At 35.7% G+C, this 16,368-nt stretch overlaps 1 protein-coding gene across 15 annotated transcripts in view; it reads left to right on the top strand.

Moving 5' to 3' along the window:
* si:dkey-178k16.1 (band 4.1-like protein 1) overlaps positions 1 to 16,368 on the top strand; it is a 66,447-nt gene that overhangs the window by 14,459 nt on the left and 35,620 nt on the right. The window lies entirely within an intron of this gene.

Genomic DNA, 16,368 nt, shown 5'->3' with positions numbered 1-16,368 from the left:
GAATAGGGTTAAGACTAAATTTTTCAGAAAGGAATGTTGTTCCAGGATCAACAAAATATGTTGATCCAGGAACATGTCTTACTTGGCAAAATCACGGTGACCCTGGCGAATCAGACCCTGGTGATCAAGAAATGCTCAGTCACGCTAAACTGAAGTGATTGACAGCTTCAGTGATTATAAAAGGAGTGTTCTTTGGTCGCTTTCTGTATGTAACCCATTCACGATTGAATAACATTTTTCTTTTCCATGCTAATAGGACCAACAGCCACGAACACACTGCAAAGTGTCAGGAGTGGCAAAAATGGCGCAAAATTAAAATCACACTGCCTAATATTCACGCTTCTTTTGGGCGCAAATTGTAATAAATACATATTCATATTTAGCATGATGCGGGCAGCAAAATAATTTGCTGACAGGTCAGATGCCTGTAATTTGTTATATGGCTAAATTATATGACAAAATTCTCACTTTCAAATTATTTGTATCCTTATCTGTTTGTGAGTCCCATAGAGAGTCTCATTTCATTAGGAATTTATGGCGTGTCATTGAAAGAGAATCTATGTCTAATTCAATATGCAGTTATCTGCATGCCCTTGAACTGCTCAGTGATGCGAGATGGCACGTTCTTAAAGGATGATGTCTGCATCTGTGGATGCTCACTTTTTCCCTGCGGAATTCTCCAATAGGAAATGTCCACAGTCCTCCTTCCGTTAATGTATTTATCTACGGTATGGATAAAGGCAGATGTTGTAACACAACAAAGGCTGTTTGACAGGATTTTTCAGGGATGGTCTTTCCCCAAATTGGTGTGATGTTCCTTTGGCTAGAGATGTTTGTTCACACTTTCACCGAACTGCGTTTTTATCGCAACCAAGCAATAAAAGGCCTCTCTGGTATGAGGTTTTACACTCTCACTGAGAACCCTACATGCTTGGCCGCCTTTCAATTTAACTCCTGTTGCTTCATAGGATGCCTTTCAGAAATTTGGGCAACATCCCCCCCAGTCAATTTGAATGGGTTTTAGCTTTAAACCATGGCCAGAAAAGTCTCATTCTTAGGACAAGGACGTTTCCGTGCTGGACTGCACGCCGCTCCATTGCATCAGCCAAATTTCGGTCAGGACAGATTGATGGATTGGAGGTAAACAGCATTAATATGAATGCTCCAATTAATTTGAGAGGGGCCGTGTATGATGTGCATGCTAACTAGGGGCCCTGAAGAAAACCTGCTTTCCTTTCTTTCTTCGTGCTCCTCCTCTCTGTCTGTACGCCGCTCTCAGAGACTGATTGCACCGGTGACGTCATCACTTTCTTCTGTATGCCACCATTTGAAGACTCAAGGGTTTGGGGCTACAAATGTATCTGAGGTTGATATGTTTTTTTTGTTTGTTTTTTTTGCACATGAGCGCCTATGTTGTTGTATTTGTTTATTTGAAGGTTGTTCTGCATTATGACATTATGGCACTGCTGTTTGAATGGATTTTTCTGAGATGGTAAGTAGATTTTGCAAAACTGAGCTGTCAGATTCTTAAACTCACTCAGTTGATATAAGACCTGGCTGACGTTTGGTTGTGTTTTCTTTTTTACAGTGGAGCGCTTTCTTGTATTGAACAAGGAGGGTTTTGTGCCTTCTGAAAGGGCAACACAGCTCCCTCAAAAAGAACTCCAGCCATCACCGTTTCAAAATGTAGTGAGCTGCCTCTGTAGGCTACATTTTAAAGCATTATATATGCTCCTGATGCAAAGGCTGTTCCAAAATGTAGTCCCCCTGTAGTCAATCATTTTATCGCTTAAAACTCATCTTTGATCACCAAAATGACATATTTAAATGTTTTTTTTTCCTGTGAAAAATTTCTTCATGCCTTAAAATAGCTTGAATGTAACTCTACACCCTTGGTTCATTTAGTATACGTGGACTTATAAATATGCTTATTAGCCCCGCCTCCACTCACTCGAACAAGCTCAGAGATCCACTCGGTCAACTTACTAAGGTAAACGCTGCAAATCGCTCTTTACAAAGTCGGACACATAACGGTAATTAATATGATTAGCCTTTTGCTTGACTACGTTATCAAACAGCTAATAATGTGTTGCTAATGTTACATGACTCCCTTGCTTCAGAGCGGTCATAGTTAATTATATGCTAAAGACTGTCGGCTCGTTGACATGATTGGTTACAAGGTAGTTTGTGACGTAAGAAACATCAGCGATTTCAAACCGCGTTTTTGAAACTGTCTTTAGATCACTGCAGTTTTAAAGAGAAAATACTCAGCAATGGTGAAAATCAAGTTTTTAATGTTGTTCATATGTCTGTCTGGTATATATGTTTTAAGACAAACCGTGTGCAAATTCATAAGTCAACACCATTGCTGAGTATTTTCTCTTTAAAACTGCAGTAAATCTAAGACAGTCTCAAACCCGCGGTTTGAAATCGCTGGTGTTTCTGACGTCACAAACTACCTTGTAACCAATCGCGTCAAAGTGCAGATGGGCTTTAGCATATCATTAACTGACCGTGCAAGGGAGTCTCAAAAGAAACCAGGTTATCCCGGTATATTTTTCTGTTGATATGAAAAATCGAGTAGATTTAGCAATATGGCGGGTGTTACATATTACGATGTTATGCCTACTTTAAGTGATGATTGATGAACTATATGCCTTTCTCCACTGCTGTTCTGAGTTGTTCAAAGTATTTCTAAGGATGATTGTTCGAAGGCAGCTGACTCGTGAATGTGAATGTGTTAACATTAGCAACACATTATTAGCTGTTTGATAACATAGTCAAGCAAAACGCTAATCATATTAATTACCATTATGTGTCCGACATTACATTTGTCGATACATTTGTGCAGCGTTTACCTCAGTAAGTTGACCGAGTGGATTTCGACTGAGCTTGTGCGAGCGAGTGGAGGTGGGGCTAATTAGCATTATTCATAGATCTGTGTATAAAAATTTTAAATATGTAATTTTGGTGATCAAAGATGAGTTTTAAGGAATAAAATTATTGACTACAGGGGGACTTTAAGAATTTGCATATAGTTTGTCTTAAAGCATATTAAAAACACCACATAGACATACATATAAACAACATTAAAAACTTGATTTTCACCACAGGGGGACTTTAATTATGTTGCCTTCTCTTAGACAAATTCAAAGGCAGTGTCATTGTCCTTTGTGGAGATAATGAAATGTAATGCAATGAGCTCAGAGAAAAAATAAATCCAAGATGGTGGATGATTTGAGAGAAATGTTGATTATAAATGTAACTCAATACTGAAAATTATAAGTAACAATCAATATGCTATGGATATTTATCCTTAATAAAGGAGTAATTCACCCAAAAATGAAAATAAGTCATCATTTATTCGCCCGAATGATCTTTCAAAATTGTATGGCTTTCTTTTCTTTTCTTTTCTTTTCTTTTCTTTTCTTTTCTTTTCTTTTCTTTTCTTTTCTTTTCTTTTCTTCTTTTTTTTTTGTTGCAAAAGGAGATATCTATAAATGAAAGTATATGGAAAATAGGGACAGTTTTGTTCACCATTCACATTCTTAAAGCAGCTTGGACATTCTGCTAAACTTCTGCATATATGTCCTATCTATGCAAGAAAGTCATACAATTTTGGATGAGTAAATGTTCATTTTTGGGTGGACTATCCATTTAACTCTATAAAGCCTACTGTATCATCTTGTAAATCTGTAGTACAATCTGCTATATTTTCTATATTATCTAATTTATTATCTAATTATATTTTAAAAACTACATTAAAGGTAGGGTAGGCAATTTGTTTTATTAACACTTTTTGTTACACCGGTTGAAACTCTCTTCACATCCTGATAGCAATCAATATTACATATACATGTACATATATCTTCTGTGGAAGTCTCAAGACCATGTTCGTCCAAACATTGTTTGCAGTCTGAATGCAATGATACAATGTGTGTGTGTTCATGTGTTTTGAAGAAGGCATGGCTTTGTGTTGGCCTTCGATTATTTGTGTTGGACAATGGGAAGCCTTGGAATCAAAAATAGAGAAATGATGCTTTAAAGTATTCTGTCATTCCTTTTTGTGTCTCCTTTATTAAAATCAATTATGGCAAGTTCCTGCATATGTACAGTAGAGCATTCAAAAGTAGTCTTTAAATGAATTTCCGTTGTTGTTAGGATGCAAACTATTTAGGCAGTAGGCAGCAAGCAAAGATTTAGACCTTAGCTCCTGCCTTCATGCATGAGAAAATATGGAGAGGCTTTCCCTCATTACTTCTTCCTCATGCACATTTTGTCACTTCCATAAAATCGTTTTGTGCGTACTGTTGACATGTTTGTCTTGAGTTACTAGCCTGTGCCTTGTGCCTTTCTTCTACTAGCATGCGTTATGCCATAAATGATGGATTCCTATAGCAGATTGCACTACAGATGAGTGATTGTGCTAGGAGCTACGGAGAACTGGTCGCCAAGTGTAGATCTATTTTCCAACAGCAAGGCTGCAGGGAGAGAATGAAGGGGAAGATACTCGATGACAAATGGCGTAGTACAGCCGTCATTTTGCAGGAAATTATTCCCCATCATTTTGCTGGCTTTGGGGGCATTTATCTAAGCAGGCCGGCATCCAGAGCTACACTCCAAAACGGCTGCTATAAAAGCATTTGGTTTAGCGAGTGTCCTGTACTTGAATAGTGTCTTAAAAATAAGAATTTTCAATTTTAGTTTTAATTAAGATAGAGAGAGACAGACAGACTGCTTATGAAATGGCAAGTAATGGGATGAAAATAATGCAAGCACAATAAATCATGTTAGAATGTGGGACTGAAGATCAGGACATATAAATTGAAGACATCTGAATCAAGTCTATTGATATATTCATATACTGTACTGTATATGCTTGTCCTTGAGAGTAATTAAAGCAGCTGCTTTTGTTATGAAGTTCATCTTTTTGCTTTACCCATCAGAAAACCCTACAGATTTCCATAGAATCCCATCCTTTATAAAAGTTATTACTAAGGCATGTTTATTAAATATTTTAGCTAATTTGATTTTGCTTTCAGCTAGTAATATGAGTGTAGTTCAGTTCACATTTCCATATTAACCCTGCAAAGCCTGACACATTAAATTATAGTCAGAAAAGTAATTAAAAAATGTAACAGTTTATTGAACTTTTAGACAAAATATTAAAACAATCTAAAAATCAGGTTTTTATGGCTCTTATGGTGAGAATATGGATCTCATACTTACCTCAGTTTAATTCAATGACCCAAAAAGCAAAAATATGCAATTTGTTGCAGTTGCTGTTATTTATATGGCCAAAAAGTTCGATGAAATACTGATAGCTTGTAATGTAAATCAATAAATCAATGAATATCACAGTATAGCAGAGCTATGTACATAAAATGCATATAAATATCAGTTGTCACTCTATATCTTCCAATAATATGTCTTATTAGGATGATATTTAAATGCCTAGTTTTATGATCAGAACGCTGGGGGACAAAACATATACTTCTATAATTGCATATAATGCAAAACAATAATGATTGAGAAATAAACGTTCCTCAAAAGCCGTATGTGTCGTATTTGATATTCAAATTTTTCTCAAAAAAAAAAAAAAGGATGTATGGATAATCAAGTAAACCTAAGTTGCTTCAGTCCAGTAAGTGTTCATTTTGAAATATTACTAACAATGTAAAAGCTATTCTTAAGTTTACTTAATAAAAATCATTGAAGATTTCATAGAAAAAGACATGCGTACCACAACCTGTAGAGGGACATTTTTTTAAATTATACTAAAAGGGCTTTTACTTGTTTTTAAAAAATGTATAAACTTTTAAAAAATGTATAAACTATTAATCAGATGACAGAATGCATGTAGTAGATTGTGAATAACAGTTTTTTCAGCAACGTTTTGATCGAATTTAGAGGCCTTAGATATTTGTGTATCAAATATGAAACTGTAGGCTTTATAGAGAAAATTCATTCCACAAAATTCTGCATATTTTCCCAAAATCAGCACAGAAAATGCAACAAAAGTCTTCCCAATATATATGTACTATTCAACGTATTCCTTTTTCTTTCTGAGTTGTTTGTTATTATTCAGCAGATGAAGGTTAGGCTCTGATAGCATCATGCTACTGAAAAAAAAAAAAAAAAGTGTTCGGCTTGTCACTGGTTACATCAGGTTCAGTTCTCCATATGTCCATATGGCCCTGGGGCAGTGCCAGCTCACTACTGCGCTCCCAATGTGCATTATGGCAGAACTGGGAACTTTAGCAAATCAGAGGCAGCAGTCTTGTTGCCTAATGTCTGTGCTTGATAATCTCATAAACACTGCAGAGATATTTTGCAGCATTTGTTAGTCTACATGAGCAAACACATTTACAAACAAACACTCTTAATTAACTACTATTGTAGAGGTCTCAGTCATCTTCTACTGCATCAGTGATCCATTTGGATTATCCGCGATCAAACCTGGCCTCTGACTTGATGATAAACAAAGGCATGGGTACATGTACATGGAACAACATTAGAGTTGCTGATCAGATTTAATTCTCAGTGCAACAGGATAAGGCTGCTTGATCTCTGTTTGGGCATTTTAATTATCCATCATCATCTGTGTTAAATGCAGTTTTGATCATGGTGAGTGCTTTAGTTGGAGGAAACACTTCAGATGAAAGAGCAGACCCACCATGAAAGCTACTACACAAAGGTCAAAGTGTGCATCTAATCACCACTGTTCATTAAGAGCTTAACAGAATTAATTATTTAACTTTTAATGTCAGAATTGCTATTTTCACAATACCTTCTGAAGGGCTGAACAATGAAAAACATCTCCCTCATGTCGTTCCAAACCTGTTTGACCTACTTTCTTCTGTGGAACATAAAAGGAGATGTTTAGAAGAATGTTCACGCTGCTCTTTTCCATGTAGTCTATATGACTCATGCTTTCCTCAAGGGCATGCAATAGGTGTGTGTGAAGAACAGACTGAAATTTAGGTAATTTTTTAAGTCAGTCTTCCGCTCCACTATATGTGTAGATTAAAGGTGACCTATTATGCTTTTTACAAGATGTAGTATAAGTCTCAGGTGTCCCCAGAATATGTCTGTAAAGTTTCAGCTCAAAATACCCCATGGATTTTTTTTATTATACCATGTTTTAACTAACTATTTTTTTTTTTTGCGTGGGAGAAAAAATGTGCTGATTTGGTGTGTGTTCATTTGAATGCAAATGAGCTCGTGCTCCCTGCCCCCAAGCTCACGATTCCAATACACTGAGGCATAAATAATACAGGAGAAGCTCACACAGCAAATATAAGTCTCAAAATGGATAATAACAAACTGTTCGTGATGCAGCATATCAGATCACGTAGGTGTAGCCAAAGTCCCTTTAAGACAAGTAATTTCTCTCAGCGGCCATCTTTGAAATGACTTATTCCACCATATTGCACGTTGCACTTTCTCTCATTCATAATAATACAAGTGCACCGTCTTTCTATATATATAATGCCTTTGGTATGGCATGTTTTTTTTTTCTGGATGTTTGCTAACATTCGATTCTGAATGAGTTTGATAGCATGCTGCACGGCTAATATGGCTAAAGCTACACACTGTTGAACACTGCTACACACTGTGTTTTCGGGTTAAAAATTAAAATAATGACATGGCTCTGGTCTCCGTGAATACAGTAAGAAACGATGGCAACTTTAGCCACATTTAACAGTACATTAGCAACATGCTAATGAAACACATTCCGAAAGACAATTTGCAAACATCACGAAATATATATGAAATTGGATCATGAACAGTTGGTATCGATCCATCTTTGAGAATCATCTTCTGTGCAAATCTCTCGTGTGCAAAGCTGGTGTAAAATACTGGTATTTGAATTTATGTGGACACATTCCCTTCATAAATATAATTACACCACTGCGTCCTTAGTGGCTCAGATGCCAGGAGTTTATGGAGACTTGTATTCGTTAATAGAGACTTATAGTAATCCTGACGACATTTAAGTGTGTTTGATCAGGATTGTAGCTAAACTGTGCAGGACAGCTGCACTCCAGGACCAGTGTTACAAAACAAAATGGCAGCGCTGTGGGTAGAAACATACAGATTCAGGGGGTGGAAATATTATAATAAGATCCAATTCCTACGTCACAAGGGTGAGTGAAATCTGAACGGCTTGTTTTTTTCACATGCTTGCAGAGAAAGGCTTACCAAAACAAAGTTATTGGGTTGTCCTTTTTCATGTTTTCTGGTCTGGTAGATGCACCCGGTATCTGTTTATAGCACTTAAACATGCAAAAAGTCAGATTTTCATGATATGTCCCCTTTAAAATAATAGCAAGTGAAGACACGTCGCAGTAGGTTTGTACTGATCGCAGTGGCCCATTTGAAAATATGGAAGTCCAAATGAGATTTTTCATAGCTCAAACAGTCGAGCATGGCACAAGCAATGGTCATGTGTTTGATTGCCATGGATTGCAGCATGACTAGTTCATCTTTTGTAAAAGAAGGAAAGTCAGACAGATTTTGGACAACATGAGGTTGAGTAAAGAAAGACAGAAGTTTTATTTTTTGGGGTGAATTATCCCTTTAATTTTATATTAGACGTGAATGTTGCTCCGCATTCTTATAACATGTCTCAGCGTACTATTTTGTAAAGTTATTGTATATCCTATGATTGGCTATGACATTTTGTAAATTGGATGAAAAAAGTCTGATCATATGATTCAAAAGATGAGATGTAAGTTATGTAAGTATCCTTTAAGTGTAAACAAATCTCCACTAACATTAGTTTCAAAGTGATTCACTAATGGTCCATGTAGTATTGGCTGAATAATTTAATGTACAATCTTGAAATGCTTGTCAAAAACTGTGTTTTTCAAGTCAACACAAATATAATATGCCATTGATCTTATTATCCATAATTTTACGTGTAAATTTTAACACTGACATCTGCAAGAAAAAACTTGCAGGTGAAACATCTAGACAAAAAGAAAAGAAAAGAAAAAAAAGCAGAACCGCCCCATGTCGGATTCCTTATTATCTCCCAGAGCCTGCTGATTAGGTGTGTATTGACCAGAGCAGTCATTCATGTATAACGATCAGGGGGTGAAACAGATGACATTAGAGAAGCGAATCTCATGCATGTTATTTCATTAAACGAGAGGCCCCGTCTCTGACAATGCAATACATTTTATCTTGCCTTGTAATCCTTTACCCATTATTCTTCAATGAAAAGCTATTGTATTTCAACATTGTATTTGTTTACCCATGTTTACAAGATTATGAGTGAAGGGTTTTCCATAAACCTGTGATGACTTTGGCCTGTTTTTATGGGTCTTTATGGTTGGTATCATTTCATCCCCATTGCATTTAAGGTAGTGCTACGTGTCAATTAGCAAATCCAGTCAATAGTTCTTCCTCAAAATGCTGAAGTTTGCCAGGTTAGTGGCATCAAATCACTGAAAGATGTTCAGAGTTTCGTTTGATGCACTTAGGTAACAAGCAAACTAAGTATAATTGCATATTTTGATTAATCTCTGAGAAATAGTCTGTACAATCTGATTACAAATTTAACACATTTCTGCTAATTTAATCTGTGTACAGCTGTGTATATATGTACAGTGCTGCACAATTATTCTTCCACACTGGTCTATTAATGTGGCAATGCAATATTTTAGAAGATCTCCAATTCCTAAACAGCACAATAAATCCAAAACGAAACTTTTTGTTTCTCATCTCAGTCAGACAGTCTATTCTTGTCTAAGTGGGCAGTTCTTGGCCCAAAATAATCTGCACCTGAAACAGACGATAGTCGTCTGCCTACACAAAACTAGCTTAAGTTCACTCCAAATTGAACATTTTCTCATCATTTACTCACCCTCATGTTGTCCTAAATGCTTATAACTTTCTTTCTTCTGCACTTTTGAAGAATGCTGCAATTGTTTTTGTCTATACAATCAGTCAGTGGGGTCTAGAACAACATTCGACCTCATTGACTTTCATTGTTTTGGCAGAATTTACAATTCATACAACTATCCCTTTAAGACTTGGATAACTCTCTTGTTAACCATCATCAGTTATTTCTTTTAATTGTTAGGGGTTAGTTATTTTTAGGGAAAGGAACACATCCTCCTTGGCAAAAGCATGGTCACCATTTTTTTTTTTTTTTTTTTGTTGAACCTCACTTATGATCTCACTGGCTGAGTGTTGCACCTTTGCCTTTGCAATCAAAAATTGACTTTTCCTTAGCAATCATGCTAAAGTACATCTCATTTATTCATCTCAGAATAATGGTAGTCCAATCAGTGCTAACCCCCTGTCATCAAAAAGGCTGCATATCACAATTGTATTACATTCTTTGAACTGAAGTATTTAAAGCTGTGCTTTACAGGGAGTCGATTTTTCCTGGATCTGTCCCAGGTGTATGAACTCAAAAGAGACCTATTACAGTCAAGATGTGTCGGCGTTTGTGTAGCATTTGAGCCGAGGTGGTTCTGTAGATTTCTGAATGTTAGGAACAAGGGACTGTGGGCCAGATGTTCTGCAATTTATCTTGTGCTCTTTCCAAGAGCTGCAGTTTCCTGAATATTTCTCTCTGGGAGTTTTTAGCACTCATATACATCCACACGCTGTCGTCTTCTGAAGTGCTTGGTTATTGGTCTTTTTAATCTCCCCAGTTTCTTGTTGTGGAAATTGCCATGTGTGTGGTTCAAAACTCGACAGCATTAAATCCCAATATAAGCATCTGGATGTAGAATGTTAATCTCAGCTTTTCAACACTACGGTTCCTAATGCCACATTATCCATCATCTGTTTACAAGGAAGATGTAATTATACAGAGGAATTAAAGTCTCACTTATTAGGTAGCAGTAATTTGGTTGGCATTTCTAAGGAAGTGTTCTCTCTTTGTCTTTCTGAATGCACCTCTGTCTCCCATCCACCTGTCTTAGTATTTCTTCAGAAGCTTCCCATATGTTTGAAGAAGAATACATTATCTTTGTCTTATTAATGAATGCATAATCAGAATCAGAGTCATTTTATGAGATGGAACCCCAGGCAATTGTAACAAATCTACCTGCCATCATTTAGTAAAAGTAGTATTTGTATGTGCCAAAAGTAACTGTAATATTAATAATAAAAAAATAAAATATGGATTTTCATTTTTGGACAATTTTGAGTTAAAATATGTGGAAAGAATTGAAACATGATTAAAAGAGTTAAACAGAACTGAGACTGTTATTATTAGAATTGGCATATTTTTTTTTTTATTTTTTATTTTTTTTTACTTTTGTGAAAAATAATATTTCAATAACATGCCAGCCAGATCATCAAGCCTGCTGATCTATCCAAGATTTGAAAATGATTTACAGGAGTTATTTAACCATAAATAAGGTTTAAAAGTATTCATAAGTTGAATTGATGATTTCTTTAACACTCTTAGAAGAAAAGCTTCTATAGTGAACATTAAAGGGTTGGTTCACCGAAAATGAATTCTGTCATTAATTACTCACACCTTCGTTCAAATTAAGATATTTTTGAGGAAATCCGAGAGGTTTTTTTATCCTCCATTGAAAGCAATGAAATTACCACATTCAAGGTCCAGAAAAGTAGTAAAAACATGGTTAAAATAGTCCACGTGACTACAGTGGTTCAACCTTAATGTTATGAAGCGATGAGAATACTTTTTGCGCACAAAAAAAAAAAAAAAAAATGCATGCGTCGACATGGAAGAGAAGAGATTGTTGAATAAAGTCGTTATTTTTGTTTTTGCACACAATAATATTCCCGTTGCTTCATAACAATAAGGTTGAACCACTGTAGTCATGTTGACTATTTTAACAATGTCTTTACTACCTTTCTGGGCCTTGAATGTGGTAATTATGGTGCAGTCTAGCGGAGGCCGGATCATTGATTTCATCAAAAATGTCTTAATTTGTGTCCTGAAGATGAACAAAGGTCTTACGGGTGTAGAACGACACGAGAGTGAGTAATTAATGACAGAATTTAATTTTTTTTGGGGTGAACTAACCCTTTAAAGGATTCTGTCTGACGCTTCATATATAGAACCTTTTAGGGGTTCCCGTCATGAGATCAATTTATGGATGTATTTTTAATTAATTTTTTATTTTGATTAAATTTTATGAATATATAGAACCTTTTTGGCATAAAAGGTTCTTTAAAACTGAGTCAAGAACTCCGCTGAATGTTTTGTTCTAGTATTTCTGCACTGAAAATGAAAAAAAAAAATGCCTTGTAACATTTAGACTATATAGCTATAATAAAAAAGGCTCACATTGGATTACATTAGCTCTAGGTGAATTGTGCTATTTAATTATGTGTGTCTCCTCTTCATTTAGTTGCATTCTTGTGTTAGTGTGTTACGTTATTTTATTTATTCCTAGTCGTTTTCTTCAGGCTGTTGTGCTGTGGTCACTTTAAAGCGTATGCTGTTTTCTGAGCTCAAGCAGGGCTGACTGAGACCTCTGCAGAGGCAGGCTTGTTTTGTTAAGCTGTTAGCTTATGAGCCTTCAGTGTATGTCTAAGGTTCAAACTCTTTAGTTTGTGTTGAGCCTTGTGGAAGTATACACACACATACACACGTTTTTTAAAATAGTTGTCAAAATTATTATATTTCTTTTGTTATTATGTCATATTTTTATTTTAACTTTTAGTATAATTATAATTTTAGTCAAACATTAAAACATTTTTGTACAAACATTGATTTGTGGTAACATTGACGACTATCCATTGATGGAGGCACATAAATTAATTTCTAGACTATAAACTGACCTTCTTAGCCCAGTAACAGGCCTCATCAATATATTGATCCGAAGACACATTAACTGAAAGAGAAGGAGCTGGGAGAGCAAATGTGACTATTCTGGTTCTTCATACATTTCTGTAGCTGGGTCATCTCATGATGAGTAAATGATGTGTTTTAACACTAGAAGTTTTTTAACACTGATTTTGAAAAGCTCTTTTCATCACATTAGTGTTAAGGGCCCATTTGAAATGGCTTGATGAGTGCAGTTTTGTCTTTTGTATTAATGCATTCGCTGTTGAAACAGGAAGTGTGTGCGGGGCATATAAAACGAACCATGATTTGATATTTTAATAGTTGGTAGCAAATGGTTTTAGGGGGAGGGGCATACATGTTCTAGAGAGCATTTGATTGGACAAAATTCTGTGTTGTGCAGGATGAGTCATCAATATGTTTGGACCCTTTTTCCAGAAGAGAAAGTCACCATGAAATCACCATGATTTTTTAAATGAAATATTGCAGTAATTATTATAAATGATTTATCCGTGCACATCATTTTTTTTGTTTTAAATTCATATGCCCTTGTAATCTTTAATCCAAATAACTTTCCCTCCCTCTCGCAACAACATCTCTTCTCTTCTCTGATGATGTGTTTACTGGCGCGAGGGCGGGACAACCTGACCACAACCATCCAAGCAATTCCCCACAAAATCCATTCCTGTCCTACATTTTTGTCTCATTTGTGAAGCCGTTTCACTCTGATATATGTCATAATAGGGAAGAAAAGACTATTGCAACTTCCGTTTCATGCAGACTTTAAATGTGTAATGTGCTAAAAGTGAACCTTGTCAACTTTTAGGAGTTAAATTGATTTTTAGGTAAAATATTTACCTTTATAAAGGCAAAGATTTTCTAACCCTATTAAATGTATGTCATGTTTCATGTCAAATTCTTAAAATTCCATTAATTTAATTATTGATATAATAAAAAAAGCAATAAGTTAAACTAAATCAATCATTTCAATCAAATGAAATCATAAACAAAAGCTATCTTGGCACTGCAGTGGCACAAGCTGCATCTAGATGCATTTACACAGTTTAATGCTGCTCAGAGGTGGCATGAATACAATTACAATGGCACAAATAGGCTAATATTATGAAATAATGTTTTAAATAAAAATGTTCTATAGAGAAATATGAAATAATGGTACACATGAAGTGATACTTTTAAATATTAAACTAAAACTGCCAGTAGGTGGGGGCAAATCACTGTCTTAAAGAGTTAGTTAACCCAAAAATGAAATTTCTGTCGTTATTATTCACCCTCATGTTGTTCCACACCCGTAAGACCTTCGTTCAATTTTAGAACACAAATTAAGATGTTTTTGATGAAATCTGAGTTTTTTTTTATTCTCCATTGAAAACAACGGCATTCAATGTCCAGAAAAGTAGTAAAAACATTGTTAAAATAGTCAATGTGACTGCAGTGGTTCAGCCTTAATGTTATGAAGTGATGAGAATACTTTTTGTGTGCAAAAATAACGACTTTATTCAACAATTTTTCCTCTTCCTTGTCAGTCTGTTACTCAGTTGGCACAGTGCTACTTTTCCGTGTTTACATCCAAATGCCGGCTCATTATTGGCCGGCTCCTGCGTCAGCATCACACGCATGCCTTGTGCTGCTCACATGAACAGACGTCGGCCAATACTGAGCCGCCGTTCGGACATAGAACCTGGAAGCGCTGCATCGAAATTAGCATAGCAGAATGACAGGGGAGAGACTAATTTTTTGAGTTTCAATGGAGGATAAAAAAAAAACCTCTCGGATTTCATCAAAATATCGTAATTTGTGTTCTGAAAATGAATGAAGGTCTTATGTGTGTGGAACAACATGAGGGTGAGTAATTAATGACAAAAATTTTGGGGTGAACCCTTTAATGAGAGAGTCATCGAGTTATTCATTCATTCAGTAACGAAGGAAGTGGCTGTATTTATGAATGGGTCATTGAATCATTGACTCTCCCGATTTGTTCAAAGCCACATATTAGTTCAATAACGAAACACCACTCTGCTGCTGCTTTCATTGGAACTATTATTTCTTTTCAAAATAGAGCAAACAATACTGACAATACTGTGTTATCTATGTACATCACTTAATATTACCTTTTTGTTTGTTGAACTGTTAATATATTATCAACATTAAAAACAAGAACCCACACAGGGTATGTTTTTCTATCGAAGGGAGTTTGAGTCTTATTGATCTCTATGCACACAGTCTGTGTCGTAAAACATTTTCAGCTGGTTAAACTTAGAAATGTAAGTTCACCTGCTGCCTTAAAAATGTGAGTTAACTCAACTTGAAGATAAGCTTTGTTTCAACTCAAAAATAGTCAAGACAACGCATTACTTTAAGTTAAAATTTAAACTTAAAGTAATGCATTGTCTTGACTATTTGTGAGTTGAAACAAAGATTATCTTCAAGGTGAGTTAACTTATGTTTAGTTGAGTTAACTCACATTTTTAAGGCAGCAGGTGAACTTTAATTTCTAAGTTTAACCAGCTGAAAATGTTTTACATATTTGTTCGTCATGCTAGTAAGTGCTAAAACCCCACTTTTACAAAGGTACATTGTTGAGAACAGCAGTAATGTAGTGTAAGGCAGCATACTCTGCACGCAACCTATCATATGCACGCTGCTTGTGTGGATGCAGTCAGTTTAGACCACAAAAGATGATTTAATTTGATTGGGTGTCATGTATTTGACCTTTTACAACACTACCATTTTCCTGTTTTTACAGTAGAGGTGGCATTTTTCCTGTTAGAAATACTGTACATGCTCGGTAATGTTATTTTAAAGTAGGTGCAGAATTAAATTAATGGCAAAACTCTGCATTTTGTTCATGTACCCCCTCTGTCACCTCACGTATCCCCAGTCATACGCCTACCCCAGTTTGGGAACTACTGTTATAGATAGGCTTTAAAGCTAACAGAGATGGACCAAGAGTCACAAAACTTAGGGTCATTTTTACGATTTCTTCACATTTCTTGATACTTTATCATATTTTATCAGTCTATATTCTCTTTTGTCAGCATCTATAGAACTGTCATGGACATAGAAATAAGCTCACATGGGCAGTTTGTTTAAATCTGACTCATGATGTTTCCTGATCCTGATCTTCTCACTATAATTTCTTGTCCTCTGTTCTATGAATAAAAACATCAAGCTTAAACACTCAAGGCCGTAAGAGTTCAGCTAAAATAATTAAAGCATTAAGTCCTCCATTAAGGCAAACTGCAGAGTTTCAGTTAAAATCGGTTAATTGGTAAAAGACATAAGTCAGCGACCAGAGTTAAATGTATAGATTAGCCATTTAATGGACTGGCTGTTTGTCTTCTGACTGAATCACGGCTACATTTAGTGGATAGTACTTAAAGAGTGAACGATGAAAATTAGCATGGCCATATGAGGAGCTTTGTTTGTTGCAACTGCAATGCTTTTATTGAGTGATATTTGGAGATTTTCTATGGGGGAGATGTTTGGGGCTTTTAGTAGCACAGCGTGGTGCAAGTGAATGAGATGGAAATGAAGGCGATTAGCATATTCACAGTGGT

This window comes from Ctenopharyngodon idella, chromosome 22 (genome assembly GCF_019924925.1).
Source record: "Ctenopharyngodon idella isolate HZGC_01 chromosome 22, HZGC01, whole genome shotgun sequence".
Classification (NCBI taxonomy): Eukaryota; Metazoa; Chordata; class Actinopteri; order Cypriniformes; family Xenocyprididae; genus Ctenopharyngodon; species Ctenopharyngodon idella.
The sequence above is the reverse complement of the archived record's forward strand: the minus strand, read 5'-3'. Positions and strand labels throughout refer to the sequence as shown.